Genomic DNA, 20,871 nt, shown 5'->3' with positions numbered 1-20,871 from the left:
TAATTAAGATCTTTCCTTTGTCTATAAATCTCATTATGTTCAACATGATATGTTGTCATACAGATTTCTTAGGGTTTTGTCCCACTGGTGGTTTCCTTGGTATGCTTACATAATTTTTGCCAGATCCAATCAGTTTTGCCATGCACTCTCAGCTCCACGTCACTGTGTTCCCCTTATGTTCCAGTCCAGGCATTTTAGACCTCTTGTAACTGTTGTAAGAGTATCTCATGTTCCACCTAAATGATTTAGGGTTTTATTTAGGCTGGGTTTTATTTTCCATCACTGTGTTCATTGACTTTCCTTGGGCGTAATTCCTGGGACACTGAGCCTAACTCCTGGGGGATTCCTCCAGTTATTTTTCCTTTCTTAGATAGTTTACACGCTCACTATTACTGTGAGAGTGTTTCTGTAGCAAATATTCTTCTCAAGATGAGAAGAAACTTCAAGATTACAATCCATTTTTATTGTGATTTAAATACACACACACAAATACACACAAGTTAATGCACATACACTGATGATATCTCAATTTATGGGGCCATTCTGGGGATGTCAAGATCGATATCTCTCGAGTGGTTCTCAGAAGGCCATAGGGTGACCCTCTCTAGGTACTTAAGCAGGGAGGAGAAGTTGACCGCACTGTGACATGTCCCTAGGAACTATGTGTGCCTTGTCCCATAGTCAGACTGATAACTGACTATCTTGAAAAACACCATGGAACTTTCGTTTGGCAAATGATGGAGATCAAGTCAGGGTCAAAATCAGAAAACTAGATGGAGCTTCCAAGCTCCAGTGGAAGAGCAGATGGATGGAGAAAAAGAGCAAGGATGTCAGGAATATAAGGGCTTGGTCCACACTATGAGACACTGTGCCTGAACTAAGGGGATTTCAACTAATCCTGTGACCTGGGAATGAAAGAACATGGGATCAAACTGGAAGCTCTGAATGTGGCTGACAATTGGGGCAGACGGAGAAGCCAAAGATAATGGCACTTGCAATTGTCTGCATATCATACACTGGCTTTTTGTGATCATAATTTTTGTGGATGCATACCTTGCTAAATCTGGATGGATGAAGGGTGGGCTTGGACTTCCCACAGCTCAAAGTACCCTGCCCTCTATTTGGACTGGTGTTTGAGTGGAGAGGTTTATTTGAGGAGCAAGAAGAATGTGGGAGGAGGAAGAGAAGTGGAAAGTTTGATAATTATTATTATGAAGTAATGGAAAAATCAATAGAAAATAACCAATGAGGACATTGGAGCTAGGAAAAAACAACATTCATGTGAGTTGTTGACTCAGACCAAAAATTATTTTACAGAAAAAAAAAAAACACATAAAGCGGTTGAGTTACTTGGAAAATATGACTCAAGTAATTGGGAAGAAGATTGGGGTTTTTATTTTGGGTCTTCATGGGGCTGTATGAGCAGCATTTTAGGACCTGTATGCTGGATATTTCTGGGGGTTAGTAGGGAAGAAACCTGGCTAGGAGGAGTTTTATGACATAAGTAGAGCCTTGATGATGTCACAAAGCTTTGGTTGGGGGTGGCAACTCTGTTGCACATGAAGCACTAGTCTTCTGTGAAGGTGGGCTTACTATCTTCACGGTGGCTGAGGAGGTCAGTTCAGCTCTTGGGCTCCACAACTGTTCAACCGAATTTCCAGAAGTTGGAATCTAGAGAGCCAAGATATTTTCTTTTGGTAAATATGTTTAGGAAGCAACTAGGACCTCTGTAGTCAAAGAAAGGTTTCTTTCAAATCTGCTCTGGGTCCAAAATTTATGTCGTTAACAGCTCCTATATTTGATAGCTGGGGGACGGTTAATGTCAGGAATTCTCCCCACTCTATCTTTGCTAAAAATGTCCAATTACTCAGTCCACTTAAATGGCAAAGATTCTACTTGTCCATATGTGTTTTAAAAGATAATTATTTCTAATAGGTGCTGTTGCACAGATTAATGTTTCTTTCTTTTGGCAGTTTGCCTCACAGTACTCACTTCTCTAATGAAGATACAGAATATCTTTATGTAATCAACCTGGATCTGGATCAGGAGACACAATAGAGAGAGCCAGTGGACTGGAGTGCCATGACCTTGGGCAGGTGGTTATAGATCAGACAACTAACCAGTAGCTTGAGTGGTAAGGAAAGGAGTGGCTGTTCTTTGAATTCTTTGCCATCTGTTCAGATATTTCTTTCTCACTTTAGGTATAGGCATAGCTTCCTCTCTCATTGATATAGTAAGTCAGGAAGTAGGTTTCTCAGTAGAGGTCAATTGCATTTTGCAGCAGGAATATGTCTCTGATACACATATACTGAGTTGTAGACAAGAGTTTGATAATTTTCCTATTAATTTCTTAAGAACATATTCCATTTAGGTATCCAAATCTATTCAGCCCTGCCTTTTTCACCTGCTCCAAAGTTATTCCTAAAAAGAGCCTTGACCTCACATCCTCACCTTCTTATCCTTGCAGGCACTTATGGTTGAGGAAACCACTTTGTGTCTGAATTAAACTGAAGAGTTCTTCCTATGCAGAGATTGGCAGCTATGAAGCCCAAGCACAGAAACAGAGCCAAGAGACAGTGGAACAGGAGTGCTGTGGCCTATCTCAGAATGTCTCCCGCCATGATGAAGATGCCTCTTAGTATGAGTTGCATGCCACATCTCCAGAAAAAGAATGGGCCATCGCTCCAGAAGCAAAAACTTAGTAAGCCTTTTGAGGCCCTGGAGAATATTGTTGGCCGCAGAATTTCTCATGGCTGGAAGGAAGCCAATGAACCAGTCACCCATTGGAAAGCCATCATTCTAGATCAACTGCCAACATATCCCTCTCTCTATTTGTTGAAATATGATGGGATTGATTGTGTCTATGGCTTGGAGCTTCATAGTGATGAAAGGATTTTAAACCTGAAGATCCTGCCTAATAATGTGCCATTTCCTCAGGTGACAGACACTCATCTCTCAAACACCATAGTTGGCAGAGCAGTGAAACATACATTAATGGGCACAAATGGCTCTAAGAATGACTGGAACGGGATGGTCTTAGAAGAGGTGCCAATCATGAAGACCTGGTTTTATATTACCTACAAGAAAGATCCGGTCTTGTACATTTACCACCTTCTGGATGACTACCTGGAAGGCAACCTCCACATCATGCCAGGCTCTAAGGTAGAGTGGAGTGGCGTGTGTACCGGCACAAAATAAAGGCAATGCAGATATCAAAGAATATTTACCAGTTTTTTGTTAAACTTACTGAACCAAAGTTCCAGCGTAGCACAGGTAGCGAGGAACAAAAGTGGCGAGCTGCCTCTCTGCACACCCTTTATTGGCAGGGATTCGCCTGAGGCAAACCCCGCCCTCTAAAGGGAGCTGATTTAACCCCTTTATCTCCCCCTTTTGTCTAAATTAGACACAACTAAACCAAATATAACTATAACAATAATAAAAAATGATAAATATAACAAACAATATTGAGAGCAAAAGTTTTGCTAAAGAGTAACTACAATTAAATAATCTTCAACTCCATCAAAGATATGAGAAGGGAGTAAATATTACTTAACAAAAAAGAGATATCCAAAATGTGCAACAAATGACAGAGACAACTGACTGACTGGGCAATCACCCAAAATCTCGTTTGCAATGTTGAGTCAACCAACTTTGGCTAAGGCCTAACATAACTGACATACCATTCTCAAATGCAAGGAACTTTCTTAGGATTATCCTACCCTGTCTTGGCAAGATAAGACAATCCTGTTTATATCTTAGTCAGTAGTTGAGGTATGGGTTTTTCTTAACCCAAAGGCCAGTTCTGCCAGGAAGACAAGCTCCCAGTGGAGTGTCTTTGGTGCTCAACGTTCTCTCGGGAGTAGAGTGGTGTTGCCAGGAGTAAATTGTGTCTCGATGGCACAGAATTCTAGGTTAGATTAAAGGCCATTTTCTACAGCTCTTCAAAGAGGCTGAAGATTATACTATCTATACTGAAAATAATCTCTATGTATCTAAAAAATCTGATTAACCTAAAAATAATATGACAAACATGTAATTCTCAATACCTATCTAATTTGAAAACTAAGGGAATAAACAATTGTGCAATGTATGAAGACAATGATCTTCACCTGTAAACAATGTCATTACTTATCAAATGTAAACAATGTTATAACATAAATAGTACCAGAGGTAGAAATGTACATTGTGATATGATAGATGTATCCATACAATATAAGCATACTCTTATACCAAAATAGAGGTAGGAACACTCACATTCAATATTCAATATATCAATATACAAGAAACAGTACCAACATAATTTTCTAAAAACAGTAAGTCACAAATACCAATCATCCCATCAACCCAGTTAATCCCCCTCTTTTTATATATATATATATCCCTAATTCCATACAATATGTCCCCATCCCCTCACCCCTAAACCAACCAGTAAAAGATGTCCCTAACCCTGTGGGCAAACTCTGTTGGGAGAGGGGACGTCGTCCTCTTAGATTGCTTCTAGCTGACATGGGGGCGACGTTCTTCTTAGGGGCCCCTGTGAAAGCAAACGATGGTAAAATTCCCAAATTAACCTTTGACTTAAGAAGACTATAACTAGTCTCTGTGTGTTTTGAGAAGGTCCGGCCAGAGCGTTGTCAAAAATGTGCATCATATGAAATTGTCTCTTGCAATTGGTACCAAAAAACAGATCCAAAATTAGTGCTTAAAAAAAAAAATTCATGACGTCATAAAAACCAGATTGAGTTGATGTTGTGGGGCCCCATCTTAATCCTGGAAACTTCAAAAATTACTGTAGGAAAATATGTTGCTTGTTACGGGAAATTTAAACATTAACAACAAGGACTTATACTGACATATAAAGAAAGACACAGATGTGAGGGAAGGCAAAGAAAGTTTATCAAGTATAAAATTATTCTTATTTTGTCCCATTTCATGGCTCCTGACCTGAGACAGAAACTTTGAAATATCTCTTATCAATAGGCTTGGAATTGAAGAAGGACTGAGCCATAGTCCAACTCCAAAACCAGCTCTACACATTTATAAATAAGTGTTGAATAAAACATATAAATATACATAAATATATATAAAACCAATACTTACGATACGTATAGAATTTTATTGTTGATGTTTAATGGGTCGTATCTATTTTCCATCCATCAGTAATTAAATATTCAGGGTCTCTCAAATTCTTTGGAGATGAATATTTTCCTGTGGAGATAAGAAAAGAACCCTGCCCCCATCCTACTAGTAATCCTTACCATCTGTATGTCGGTCATCCTTGTGAATGAATTGTTATTTATCTTTTCCAAGGATCTCCCAAATGGTGCACTCAAAAAAACTATTGAAATAAGTTGTGGTCACGTTCTCAGACATTATTTAGAAAAGAAAAAGTTCTCTTACCTGTAATAACTGGTTCCTGCCAGTGGTGGCGAAAGAGCACAGTTGAATCCACGTGTCCTAAATCTGAAATAAAAGGACTCAAAAACAAAATTGAAACAGACACCAGGCTGATAAGTATTTTTTGCCCGGGCTCTCAGGCCGCTGTCACGTGACCTGAGCGCTGGCGGCAGTGGGAGGGGGAGCAGACACAGGCAGCGCGCGCGCCGGCGGGCGGGCACGGGATATCTGGCCAGGGGCGGCTCGGAACAGAGGCTTAGGCGCTGTTAAAAAGGCTCTGTCTATATCAAACCCACTGTTTGGTACTCTAGCAAGCAGCAGGGAAAATCGAGTCGCTCAGAATCTCAGCCGTTTCAGCATGCGCCCAGAGAGACCGCTGCAGTGGCTCGGGGTGCAAGAAACTCCAATTCGGGGCCGGTTCTCGGCAAAGCCCCACGGGGGAGGCGCCAGATGTATCGGCACAAAATAAAGGCAATGCAGATATCAAAGAATATTTACCAGTTTTTTGTTAAACTTACTGAACCAAAGTTCCAGCATAGCACAGGTAGCGAGGAACAAAAGGGGCAAGCCGCCTCTCCAAGCACCATTTATTGGCAGGGATTCGATTGAGGCAAACCCCGCCCTCTAAAGGGAGCTGATTTAACCCCTTTAGGCGTGGTCCCAGATGAGGTGCAGACCATAACGACCTGTTTCTACATTGTCAACGAGAATGATCCGGTCCTGTACCTTTACCACCATCATGATGATTCCATTGAAGGCAACCTCCACATCACGCCTGAATGTCCTCCAGTAGACGTGACTTTGGAATTAGGCAGGGATTCCTTGGAGGGTAAAAGAGTGCAGTACATCAAAAAAGATGGAACCCAAGAGATAGGTAAAATTATTTGCCAAGTTCCCAACAAACCTTCTGTGTATTTCATCAAGTTTGATAATGACTTCCATATCTATGTCTATGATTTGGTGAAGATCTGTTAAAGTGAAATTCTCAAATTTTGAGGGGCAGACTTAATTCTCTCTTTGGGAATGTGTTTTTTTCAGAGATACCTCAGGTATTCTATGAATCCTGGTATCTTTTCCAATGGATTATTCTTTCTCAAAGAATAAAAATTTGTTAACATGTTGTGTTATTTGGTCAATGATGGATTGTGTTTGGTGGATGGGGCATCACAGAAATACATGCCTCAAAACAAAGCAGGATTTATGGTCTTTTCCCCTTGGAGAGTAAAGGACTGGGGATGCGTGGTGTGGTAAAGGACTAGATGGCTGTCAAGGAAGCAGTGGAGAGGGGACAAAAAGTTGTATGATCTCTGGGAGGTATGAAGCTTGAGGGAAAACCATGTCAAATGGAAAGATGTGACCGATATCAGCGTGAATTATTGGGACTTAAGAGGATAAAGAGTAGATTAATCAGGAAGGGACACAAATGTATACTCAAAATCAGAGAAAATTAGGTTTCATTTGATGAATGGTTTAATTCATACTGGCTGTAAGTCAAAGGATGTTTGATCTCCACTAGAGCATGTTGCTTAGTGAAAAGTGTCTCCGCTCAGTTGCGCTTCTCCAGCAAGTTGGACATCAAGCTACCTATTTAGTTTTGCCATAATTCTGTCTGCCACCTACTTTGTCATGCCTGGATTCGGTATACCTTGAACTCTCATAGGTCTTATCCATGCCATCCAACCCTTGTCAGTTCATTTAAATAATTGCCCTGCCATATGTGGAAAACAGTGTTCCCTTTCATTGATCATGTTCTGTAGTACTTGGGCTATAAAACTCATGAACACACTCACCCACACACAGGATAAGCATGTATATATGATGCCCACTAGTGTGTGACATGCACACATATGATGAATGCACCGAACTCCATAATATCAGTAAAGTAGGGAATCCATGATGCTAGGTGGAGTCTGGCAAAGACCCCACACACCCATCAAACTGCCAAATACCGGTATGGTACTGATGTCTGACTCCCATCCTGTAAGGAACCTGCCATCCTGTAACTGGGCTATTTTTGGTTCCTTCATCTTCACAAACTTGGTTAAAATGTTAGAGTTGTCAAACTGGGAGTTAGGGTCCAGCATGTAGATCAGCTGTCCCAGGTCAGGTGATTTGGCTACAATTTGGGTGAGAAATTGTACCAGGGAATTCTTGTACACCCTCTCCTCTTCTTCTCGCTGTCCTCATCATCACTCTTTTGGGTGGGCCTGGAGCACAAAGAAGGTAAAATGGAATAAGCCTCCTCCTTAGTGGAATACCTTGTCAATCCTTAATTTGACCTGACTCTCTGAGGGAATGCAGCACATTTTTTCCTACTAGGTCTCCTCATTCATTGGTTCACTCATTTTTCCAATGAATGATTGAATTCATCCATTCTTCCTTGTCTCTCTCTCTTCTTTCTTCCCTTCTTCCATTTCCCCCTTGATTGTAGAAATTTGAGCAGCAGGGCTGCATCCCCATGGGGCCGCCTTGTAAGGTTATGCTCCGAAACAACAACACAAAACTATTCATTTCAACACTGCCTGCCCCATTATTTTCAGCCTCTTAACCCATGTCTAATAATGTATGTTGCAGCACGAGGTGCGCTTAGAAGGAAAGATTTAGCATGTCTGACCTGGTGGCTGGCTGTATCGCCATCTGCCTCAGAGTGCAGAGCTACCATTTCTGCCCATGGCAGAGGTGCATGGCATCTCTAAGCTCAATTCCTACTCCTCCCAGCATTCTCTTATGTTTATTCCACCCACCTATGTTCTAACCTTTCAGGCCAAACAGTTTCTTTATTTAATTAACCAATGACCTATACTCCATCATTACTCCTATTTCTGTTTAAACAAGAACGGAATCTTTAACTTTAACATAGCAAAATTACATATAACAAAACAGTTATCGAGCAAGAATTACAGTTACAGTTTTTATATCTATTTTATCTTTTATCATAACAATGGAAAACTATAACTATCTATCTATTCTTCAACTCCATCAGAGACTCCAGAATAATACAGTATTACCTAAGCAAACAAAAAGTAAGCCATTTTCAAACTCTAGAAATGACAGAGACATCTCGCTGCCTGGACAGTCACCCAAAGTTCCTCTGTACCGTTGGTGTTTCCATCCTCAGCCTACAGGCCCATAGTTTCCAGCAGACATTTCCATGAAGCAGGAAATTTCAAAGGCAGTCACTATCTGCTTGTCTTGAAGAATGTTTTGCTGACCCTTTCCTGAATCAGGAACACGAAAAGATCATCTCACCTTTAGGCAAGTTCAGTAGTCCTCTCTCCGAGTTTTTTCTGTGTACAGTTTATGCAACAATCCAGGCAAGAGCAGTTTCTTCCCCAAATGGCTATCAAACTCCATAAGGATCCTCTTTGATGTCCATCTTCTTCCTGAAGTAGATATGTGCTGCCAAGGGTAGAGTGTCTCACTGTCAGGAAAAACCCTAAGGTACTAAAACATTAAATACCCTATTTTGTAGTCTAGAGAGATATGAATAATGCCTATCTAACTGAATATATATATATCTATGTAGCTAGAAACTCTAACTAACATGACTACAAACTTGACTATTATTAATGATTATCCATTAATAACCTATATACATTATATTTTTAAATGAACTACACAATCACAATACCTTAATTAAGATCAAAAATGCATGTACATATAACAAAATTGACCTAAAATCTCTATCAGAAAAGCAAAATCTATACTAATGCAAATATTCATATCTATATCACATCCCACTTAAATGTAAAAGAACGTTTATAAGCCATATTTGGGAACGTGGGTGCAGTTTTTTCTCTCCAAAATGCTTCCTGCTGAATGGTGGCATCATTATTGATTTATCTCAGTTGGCAGTTGAGCGAAGCAATTTTTTAAAGGTGTTCACAGCAACCTTTAAGTAGGGCGTGGTCCATCCTACCATATTAGGATAGAGGCATCCACAGACTATCACCCTCTGTGAAAACAAAATAGAAACTCCTTTCCAAAGCATCATGTCCTTAGATCCAAATTTCAAAGTCAAGGCATTTTCAAAATATCTATGTTGGATTATTTCAGCAGCTTTTATAAAGAAACATCTTTTAGCAGCTATTGCTACTGCCTCAAAATTCAAATGATTCAAAAGAGCATAATAGCATACAGTATCAAAATTCGCTGTGATTTTTCCATCTTTGTGCGCTTCAATTTAACCTTATTTTGTTTATTTTTCCTTTTTATTTTTTGCCTTTTGAGACAGGTTCTCTGTATCTTTGACCTGGAATAACTCTGTATACCTGTCTGTCCTTGAAGTCTCAGAGATCTGCCTCTCTCTGCCTTTCAGGCATTGGGATTAAAGGTGTATGCTACTACACATTGAACTCACAAAGATCTGTTTGTCTCTGCCTTCAAGGCACTGGGATTAAAGGCGTGTGCTACCTCACCCTGAAGGTACAGAGGTCAATCTCCCTCTGCCTCCCATGTGTTGGGTTTACAGGTGTGTACTACCACACCCAACAACCCTCTTCCTTTTTTTAACTTTAAGAACTTCAAAATTTAGCCTGCACATATTTTTAACACACTGTAAATCATTTAAAAATTTCCTTTGTCTTTGAATCTCTCTTTACTCTATTTCTCTCTCTGTTTTTCTGACCACATGAGTCTTTCATTTACCAAGCAATCTCAGTAGGACTAAAGCCGTGGCTTTGCTGGCCAGATGTAGCCCATTCCTTAGCTTTCTGCCATTCCAACCTTGTGGCTGAGGTACCGAACAGAGCCGCTTTCAGTGCCACAAGTCTACAGTGTTTCAAGGTCCTTGCCATCAAAGAGGCTGCAACAGACAACACTCAAGCCCTCTTTCTGTAGCTGGCCCTCCTTCCTCAAACAGTCAGAGTTTGCCCAGGCAGGATGGCCCAGAAACCCGGCATTTTAAAACAACACAGTTTTTTTTCCTGCTACTGCTGAAAACATACAAGCATTCAGTTGGCTTTTATCAACACCATTCAAATGTTTTGTGGCAGGACCTCTTAAGGGCTGCAGGGTTTTGCAGCTGAAGCTGAGTCAGCAAGCCTCTTTTAGATGAGAGCCCTTGCTTTCTTCTAGCAAGCAGAACAGACCGAGAAATCGCTGCTACCAAGAAAACATGCTTTACTCTTTCCCAAGCTTTCTCAGGCTTTCAGTGGATTCAGTTGTCCACAAGGCTGCAAGCCATTCTGTAGTTATTTGAGCAGCGAGGCTGTGTCCCCAGCACCACGGCCGCATGAAGGTTATGCCTGAAATAAATACACAAAAACTGTATTCTTTTAAACACTGCTGGCCAATTAGATTCCGCATTTTAACCCAATTCTAATAATCAGTGTAGTATTATGAGGTGCGCTTACCAGGAAAAATTCAGCATGTCTGACATGGTGGCTGGCTGCATCGACATCTGCCTCAGAGAGCAGAGCTATGGCATCTGCCGGGGAGAGGGGAGCATGGCTTCTCTGAGCTCACTACCTCTTCCTCCCGGCATTCTATTTTGTTTACTCCACCTACCTATGTTCTAACCTATCAGCTGAAGCGGATTCTTTCTTTAATTAATCAATAAACTTCTTCTGTCACTTTATCCTTTCAACAGCTTGCCCATATAAATCTCCCATGTGTCTTCTGTTGTATAATCTTTCATTTGTAAAGAACTTGCACTCTCAGGGGAGGATTTTTCTGACATCTCTGTGGATGGAGATCATATGAGGAAGATCAGATGAGCAACCATGACAACTCTAATGCTGTAGAGTTAGGTGGACCAGAGATTGATGGCTGACATTCCTGTGCTATGCATCAGATGCCCCTGAACTCTGGCCCTGTTGACAGACAGGCAGACATCAAGTTGGTCACACATACTTAACTCATTCAGGTTCACAGATACTGTAAATGGAGTTTTAATTCTTCTCCTAAACTAATAAAAATCCAAGATTAAGAGCAGAGAAGAGCCTGAAGTAAGGCCTCAAAATGGGTCATTTTGCAAAGGAAAGGTTACCTGCCTCCATGTATGCTGTCTCCCTTTCTTAGTCAAATCCATCCTTCCAGTGTCTAGCTAACAGCTAACCATAGGATTGAACCCAACTGCCTTTGATTTCTGAAATAAGTGCTGTCCCCTTAAGGACTCATAAGAGCACAGGAAGGTTTGTAAGACTGTCCCAGCAACAATTTAAAGCAATTCTAGGACAACAAAGATGCAGCAAATTTGGTTAATTGGTAATATAGATCGTTCTGATGGGACAAAATAATTTAGAATTAAAAAAAAATACAGATTGGTGTACTCACGATGAATTTACGTGATATGGCACACACAGGCTTCTGGTTCTGAATACTTCATGCTCGGTGGGTTTTGGAGATTGTCGTGACCTTGAACCTAGCTGGAGGCTTTTGGCCGTGAAAGGACAAGACTTAATATTTCAGGACATCCTTGTACTTGGTCCCCACTGTTTACTGATTTCCTTACAGAGAATGAGCAGCCATCTACTCCTGCTGCCATGCCTTCCCCACATGAACAGAGAGAAGACCCTATACACACAGGTCGCTTGTATTACATGTGAAGGCATAAGTCACAAACAAACTCCCACAGCAGTTTAGAATTGTGATTAATAGAATGATTAGTTCTTGAAAGGGGAAAAACTTAGAGATCACAATCCCTTACAAAAGCCCTCTGCAGGATCAGAAAAGGAGCCTAGTAGCCGGAAGGGAAGCTCAAGCAAGAGATCAAGCTGAAGGTAGAAGTTGCTTTTTAAAAGAGATAGAGACCACAACTCAATGGGCTGGTATCTCAGTAGCTATTCAGGAAACATCACAGAGAAAAGATCTGCTTCATGCATGAGAGTCACCGATGATTTCGCTTTAAGAAAAAAACCCATCAAAACTCCCAATAACATCATCAGCATTCAACAACATGTCTATGATTTCTTTGCCTTGCCTTTGATTGTGCAGTAAATGATGCTGATAGTTAATCTGTGCAATTAATGCAAATTTCCTTGTAACCGACTAGACAGAATAGACAGGTTATCTTAAACACAGCAAGGAGTCACCCTATGATGGAACTGGTTCATCATCACCTGTGTGACAGTGACATAATTGAGATCTTTCCTTTGTCTATAAATCTCATTATGTTCAACATGATATGTTGTCATACAGATTTCTTAGGGTTTTGTCCCACTGGTGGTTTCCTTGGTATGCTTACATAATTTTTTCCAGATCCAATCAGTTTTGATATGCACTCTCAGCTCCACGTCCTTGTGTTCCCCTTATGTTCCAGTCCAGGTATTTTAGACCTCTTGTAACTATTGTAAGATTATCTCATGTTCCACCTAAATGATATAGGGTTTTATTTAGGCTGGGTTTTATCTTCCATCACTGAGTTCATTGACTTTCCTTGGGCGTAATTCCTGGGACACTGAGCCTAACTCCTGGGGGATTCCTCCAGTTATTTCTCCTTTCTTAGATAGTTTACACTCTCACTATTACAGTGAGAGTGTTTCTGTAGCAAATATTCTTCTCAAGATGAGAAGAAACTTCAATATTACAATCCGTTTGTAATTGTGATTTAAATACACACACACAAACACACACCAGTTAATGCACATACACTGATGATATCTCAATTTATGGGGCCATTCTCTGGATGTCAAGATTGATATCTCTCGAGTGGTTCTCAGAAGGCCATAGGGTGACACTCTCTAGGTCCTTAAGCAGGGAGGAGAAGTTGACCGCACTGTTACATGTCCCTAGGAACTATGTGTGCCTTGTCCCATAGTCAGACTGATGACTGACTATCTTGAAAACCACCATGGAACTTTTGTTTGGCAAATGATGGAGATCAAGTCAGGGTCAAAATCAGAAACCTAGATGGAGCTTCCAAGCTCCAGTGGAAGAGCAGATGGATGGAGAAAAAGAGCAAGGATGTCAGGAATATAAGGGCTTGGTCCACACTATGAGACACTGTGCCTGAACTAAGGGGATTTCAACTAATCCAGTGACCTGGGAATGAAAGAACATGGGGTCAAACTGGAAGCTGTGAATGTGGCTGACAATTGGAGCAGACGGAGAAGCCAAAGATAATGGCACTTGCAATTGTCTGCATATCATACACTGGCTTTTTGTGATCATATTTTTTGTGGATGCATACCTTGCTAAATCTGGATGGATGAAGGGTGGGCTTGGACTTCCCACAGCTCAAAGTACCCTGCCCTCTATTTGGACTGGTGTTTGAGTGGAGAGGTTTATTTGAGGAGCAAGAAGAATGTGGGAGGAGGAAGAGAAGTGGAAAGTTTGATAATTATTACTATGAAGTAATGGAAAAATCAATAGAAAATAACCAATGAGGACATTGGAGCTAGGAAAAAAAACATTCATGTGAGTTGTTGACTCAGACCAAAAATTATTTTACAGAAAAAAAAAACACATAAAGGGGTTGAGTTACTTGGAAAATATGACTCAAGTAATTGGGAAGAAGATTGGGGTTTTTATTTTGGGTCTTCATGGGGCTGTATGAGAAGCATTTTAGGACCTGTATGCTGGATATTTCTGGGGGTTAGTAGGGAAGAAACCTGGCTAGGAGGAGTTTTATGACATAAGTAGAGCCTTGATGATGTCACATAGCTTTGGTTGGGGGTGGCAACTCTGTTCCACATGAAGCACTGGTCTTCTGTGAAGGTGGGCTTACTATCTTCACGGTGGCTGAGGAGGTCAGTTCAGCTCTTGTGCTCCACAACTGTTCAACCGAATTTCCAGAAGTTGGAATCTAGAGAGCCAAGATATTTTCTTTTGGTAAATATGTTTAGGAAGCAACTAGGACCTCTGTAGTCAAAGAAAGGTTTCTTTCAAATCTGCTCTGGGTCCAAAATTTATGTCGTTAACAGCTCCTATATTTGATAGCTGGGGGACGGTTAATGTCAGGTATTCTACCCACTCTATCTTTGCTAAAAATGTCCAATTCCTCAGTCCACTTAAATGGCAAAGAACCTCTTTGTCCATATGTGTTTTAAAAGATAATTATTTCTAATAGGTGCTGTTGCACAGATTAATGTTTCTTTCTTTTGGCAGTTTGATTCACAGTACTCACTTCTCTAATGAAGATACAGAATATCTTTATGTAATCAACTTGGATCTGGATCAGGAGACACAATAGAGAGAGCCAGTGGACTGGAGTGCCATGACCTTGGGCAGGTGGTTATAGATCAGCCAACTAACCAGTAGCTTGAGTGGTAAGGAGAGGAGTGGCTGTTCTTTGAATTCTTTGCCATCTGTTCAGATATTTCTTTCTCACTTTAGGTATAGGCATAGCTTCCTCTCTCATTGATATAGTAAGTCAGGAAGTAGGTTTCTCAGTAGAGGTCAATTGCATTTTGCAGCAGGAATATGTCTCTGATACACATATACTGAGCTGTAGACAAGAGTTTGATAATTTTCTTATTAATTTCTTAAGAACATATTCCATTTAGGTATCCAAATCTATTCAGCCCTGCCTTTTTCACCTGCTCCAAAGTTATTCCTAAAAAGAGCCTTGACCTCACATCCTCACCTTCTTATCCTTGCAGGCACTTATGGTGGAGGAAACCACTTTGTGTCTGATTTAAACTGAAGAGTTCTTCCTATGCAGAGATTGGAAGCTATGAAGCCCAAGCACAGAAACAGAGCCAAGAGACAGTGGAACAGGAGTGCTGTGGCCTATCTCAGAAAGTCTCCCGCCATGATGAATATGCCTCTCAGTATGAGTGGCATGCCACATCTCCAGAAGAAGAATGGGCCATCGCTCCAGAAGCAAAAACTTAGTAAGCCTTTTGAGGCCCTGGAGAATATTGTTGGCCGCAGAATTTCTCATGGCTGGAAGGAAGCCAATGAACCAGTCACCCATTGGAAAGCCATCATTCTAGATCAACTGCCAACATATCCCTCTCTCTATTTGTTGAAATATGATGGGATTGATTGTGTCTATGGCTTGGAGCTTCATAGTGATGAAAGGATTTTAAACCTGAAGATCCTGCCTAACAATGTGCCATTTCCTCAGGTGACAGACACTCATCTCTCAAACACCATAGTTGGCAGAGCAGTGAAACATACATTCATGGGCACAAATGGCTCTAAGAATGACTGGAACGAGATGGTCCTAGAAGAGGTGCAAATCATGAAGACCTGGTTTTATATTACCTACAAGAAAGATCTGGTCTTGTACATTTACCACCTCCTGGATGACTACCTGGAAGGCAACCTCCACATCATGCCAGGCTCTAAGGAAGAGTGGAGTGGTGTGGTCCCAGGTGAGGTGCAGACCATAACTACCTGTTTCTACATTGTCAACGAGAATGATCCGGTCCTGTACCTTTACCACCATCATGATGATTCCATTGAAGGCAACCTCCACATCACGCCTGAATGTCCTCCAGGAGAGGTGATTTTGGAATTAGGCAGGGATTCCTTGGAGGGCAAAAGAGTGCAGTACAACAAAAAAGATGGAACCCAAGAGATAGGTAAAATTATTTGCCAAGTTCCCAACAAACCTTCTGTGTATTTCATCAAGTTTGATAATGACTTCCATATCTATGTCTATGATTTGGTGAAGATCTGTTAAAGTGAAATTCTCGAATTTTGAGGGGCAGACTTAATTCTCTTCTTGGGAATGTGTTTTTTCAGAGATACCTCAGGTCTTCTATGAATCCTGGTATCTTTTCCAATGAATTATTCTTTCTCAAAGAATAAAAATTTGTTAACATGTTGTGTTATTTGGTCAATGATGGATTGTGTTTGGTGGATGGGGCATCACAGAAACACATGCTTCAAAACAAAGCAGGATTTATGGTCTTTTCCCCTTGGAGAGTAAAGGACTGGGGATGCGTGGTGTGGTAAAGGACAAGATGGCTGTCAAGGAAGCAGTGGAGAGGGGACAAAAAGTTGTATGATCTCGGGGCAGTATGAAGCTTGAGGAAAAACCATGTCAAATGGAAAGATGTGACCGCTATCAGCGTGAGGTATTGGGACTTAAGAGGATAAAGAGTAGATTAATCAGGAAGGGACACAAATGTATACTCAAAATCAGAGAAAATTAGGTTTCATTTGATGAATGGTTTAATTCGTACTGGCTGTAAGTCAAAGGATGTTTGATCTCCACTAGAGCATGTTGCTTAGTGAAAAGTGTCTCCGCTCAGTTGCTCTTCTCCAGCAAGTTGGACATCAAGCTACCTACTTATTTTTGCCAGAATTCTGTCTGCCACCTACTTTGTCATGCCTGGATTAGGTATGCCTTGAACTCTCATAGGTCTTATCCATGCCATCCAACCCTTGTCAGTTCATTTAAATAATTGCCCTGCCATATGTGGAAAACAGTGTTCCCTTTCATTGATCATGTTCTGTAGTACTTGGGCTATAAAACTCATGAACACACTCACCCACACACAGGATAAACATGTACATATGATGCCCACTAGTGTGTGACATGCACACATATGATGAATGCACCGAACTCCATAATATCAGTAAAGTAGGGAATCCATGATGCTAGGTGGAGTCTGGCAAAGACCCCACACACCCATCAAACCGCCAAACACCAGTATGGTACTGATGTCTGACTCCCATCCTGTAAGGAACCTGCCATCTTGTAACTGGGCTATTTTTGGTTCCTTCATCTTCACAAACTTGGTTAAAATGTTAGAGTTGTCAAACTGGGAGTTAGGGTCCAGCATGTAGATCAGCTGTCCCAGGTCAGGTGATTTGGCTACAATTTGGGTGAGAAATTGTACCAAGGAATTCTGGTACACCCTCTCCTCTTCTTCTCCCTGTCCTCATCATCACTCTTGTGGTTGGGCCTGGAGCACAAAGAAGGAAAAATGGAATAAGCATCCTCCTTAGTGGAAAACCTTGTCAATCCTTAATTTGACCTGACTCTCTGAGGGAATGCAGCACATTTTTTCCTACTAGGTCTCCTCATTCATTGGTTCACTCATTTTTCCAAGGAATGATTGAATTCATCCATTCTTCCTTGTCTCTCTCTCTTCTTTCTTCCCTTCTTCCATTTCCCCCTTGATTGTAGAAATTTGAGCAGCAGGGCTGCATCCCCATGGGGCCGCCTTGTAAGGTTATGCTCCGAAATAACAACACAAAACTATTCATTTCAACATGCCTGCCCCATTATTTTCAGCCTCTTAACCCATGTCTAATAATGTATGTTGCAGCAGGAGGTGCGCTTATAAGGAAAGATTTAGCATGTCTGACCTGGTGGCTGGCTGTATCGCCATCTGCCTCAGAGTGCAGAGCTACCATTTCTGCCCATGGCAGAGGTGCATGGCATCTCTAAGCTCAATTCCTATTCCTCCCAGCATTCTCTTATGTTTATTCCACCCACCTATGTTCTAACCTTTCAGGCCAAACAGTTTCTTTATTTAATTAACCAATGACCTATACTCCATCATTACTCCTTTTTCTGTTTAAACAAGAACGGACTCTTTATCTTTTACATAGCAAAATTACATATAACAAAACAGTTATCAAGCAAGAATTACAGTTACAATATTTATATCTATTTTATCTTTTATCATAACAATGGAAAACTATAACTATCTATCTATTCTTCAACTCCATCAGAGACTCCAGAATAATACAGTATTACCTAAGCAAACAAAAAGTAAGCCATTTTCAAACTCTAGAAATGACAGAGACATCTCGCTGCCTGGACAGTCACCCAAAGTTCCTCTGTACCGTTGGTGTTTCCATCCTCAGCTTACAGGCCCATAGTTTCCAGCAGACATTTCCATGAAGCAGGAAATTTCAAAGGCAGTCACTATCTGCTTGTCTTGAAGAATGTTTTGCTGACCCTTTCCTGAATCAGGAACACGAAAAGATCATCTCACCTTTAGGCAAGTTCAGTAGTCCTCTCTCTGAGTGTTTTCTGTGTACAGTTTATGCAACAATCCAGGCAAGAGCAGTTTCTTCCCCAAATGGCTATCAAACTCCATAAGGATCCTCTGTGATGCCCATATTCTTCCTGAAGTAGATATGTGCTGCCAAGAGTAGAGTGTCTCACTGTCATGAAAAACCCTAAGGTACTAAAACATTAAATAGCCTATTTTGTAGTCTAGAGAGATATGAATAATGCCTATCTAACTGAAATATCTATATCTATGTAGCTAGAAAATCTAACTAACATGACTTCAAACTTGACTATTATTAATGATTATCCATTAATAACCTATATACATTATATTTTTAAATGAACTACACAATCACAATACCTTAATGAAGATCAAAAATGCATATACATATAACACAATTGACCTAAAATCTCTATCAGTAAAGCAAAATCTATAGTAATGCAAATATTCATATCTATATCACATCCCACTTTAAATGTAAAAGAACGTTTATAAGCCGTATTTGGGAACGTGGGTGCAGTTTCTTCTCTCCAAAATGCTTCCTGCTGAATGGTGGCATCATTATTGATTGATCTCAGTTGGCAGTTGAGCGAAGCAACTTTTTAAAGGAGTTCACAGCAACCTTTAAGTAGGGCGTGGTCCATCCTACCATATTAGGATAGAGGCATCCACAGACTATCACCCTCTGTGAAAACAAAATAGAAACTCCTTTCCAAAGCATCATGTCCTTAGATCCAAATTTCAAAGTCAAGGCAATTTCAAAATATCTATGTTGGATTATTTCAGCAGCTTTTATAAAGAAACATCTTTTAGCAGCTATTGCTACTGCCTCAAAATTCAAATGATTCAAAACGAGCATAATAGCATACAATATCAAAATTCGCTGTGAATTTTCCATCTTTGTGTGCTTCAATTTAACCTCTATTTTGTTTATTTTTCCTTTTTATTTTTTGCCTTTTGACACAGGTTCTCTGTATCTTTGACCTGGAATAACTCTGTATTCCTGTCTGTCCTTGAAGTCTCAGAGATCTGCCTCTCTCTGCCTTTCAGGCATTGGGATTAAAGGTGTATGCTACTACACATTGAACTCGCAAAGATCTGTTTGTCTCTGCCTTCAAGGCAGTGGGATTAAAGCCGTGTGCTACCTCACCTTGAAGGTACAGAGGTCAATCTCCCTCTGCCTCCCATGTGTTGGGTTTACAGGTGTGTACTACCACACCCAACAACTATCTTCCTTTTTTTAACTTTAAGAACTTCAAATTTTAGCCTGCACATATTTTTAACACACTGTAAATCATTTAAAAATTTTCTTTGTCTTTGAATCCCTCTTTACTCTATTTCTCTCTCTGTTTTTCTGACCACATGAATCTTTCATTTACCAAGCAATCCCAGTAGGACTAAAGCCGTGGCTTTGCTGGCCAGATGTAGCCCATTCCTTAGCTTTCTGCCATTCCAAACTTGTGGCTGAGGTACCAAACAGAACCGCATTCAGTGCCACAAGTCTACAATGTTTCAAGGTTCTTGCCATCAAAGAGGCTGCAACAGACAACACTCAAGCCCTCTTTCTGTAGCTGGCCCTCCTTCCTCAAACAGTCAGAGTTTGCCCAGGCAGGATGGCCCAGAAACCCGGCATTTTAAAACAACACAGTTTTTTTTCCTGCTACTGCTGAAAACATACAAGGATTCAGTTGGCTTTTATCAACACCATTTAAATGTTTTGTGGCAGGACCTCTTAAGGGCTGCAGGGTTTTGCAGCTGAAGCTGAGTCAGCAAGCCTCTTTTAGATGAGAGCCCTTGCTTTCTTCTAGCAAGCAGAACAGACCGAGAAATCGCTGCTACCAAGAAAACATGCTTTACTCTTTCCCAAGCTTTCTCAGGCTTTCAGTGGATTCAGTTGTCCACAAGGCTGCAAGCCATTCTGTAGTTGTTTGAGCAGCGAGGCTGTGTCCCCACCACCATGGACGCATGAAGGTTATGCCTGAAATAAATACACAAAAACTGTATTCTTTTAAACACTGCTGGCCAATTAGATTCAGCATTTTAACCCATTTCTAATAATCAGTGTAGTATAACGAGGTGCACTTACCAGGAAAAATTCAGCATGTCTGACATGGTGGCTGGCTGCATCGACATCTGCCTCAGAGAGCAGAGCTATGGCATCTGCCGGGGAGAGGGGAGCATGGCTTCTCTGAGCTCACTACCTCTTCCTCCCGGCATTCTATTTTGTTTACTCCACCTACCTATGTTCTAACCTATCAGCTGAAGCGGATTCTTTCTTTAATTAATCAATAAACTTCTTCTGTCACTTTATCCTTTCAACAGCTTGCCCATATAAATCTCCCATGTGTCTTCTGTTGTATAATCTTTCATTTGTAAAGAACTTGCACTCTCAGGGGAGGATTTTTCTGACATCTCTGTGGATGGAGATCATATGAGGAAGATCAGATGAGCAACCATGACAACTCTAATGCTGTAGAGTTAGGTGGACCAGAGATTGATGGCTGACATTCCTGTGCTATGCATCAGATGCCCCTGAACTCTGGCCCTGTTGACAGACAGGCAGACATCAAGTTGGTCACATATACTTAACTCATTCGGTTTCACAGAT

The sequence above is a fragment of the Microtus pennsylvanicus genome, chromosome Y, assembly GCF_037038515.1.
Source record: "Microtus pennsylvanicus isolate mMicPen1 chromosome Y, mMicPen1.hap1, whole genome shotgun sequence".
NCBI lineage: Eukaryota > Metazoa > Chordata > Mammalia > Rodentia > Cricetidae > Microtus > Microtus pennsylvanicus.
Note: the sequence above shows the minus strand (reverse complement) of the source record.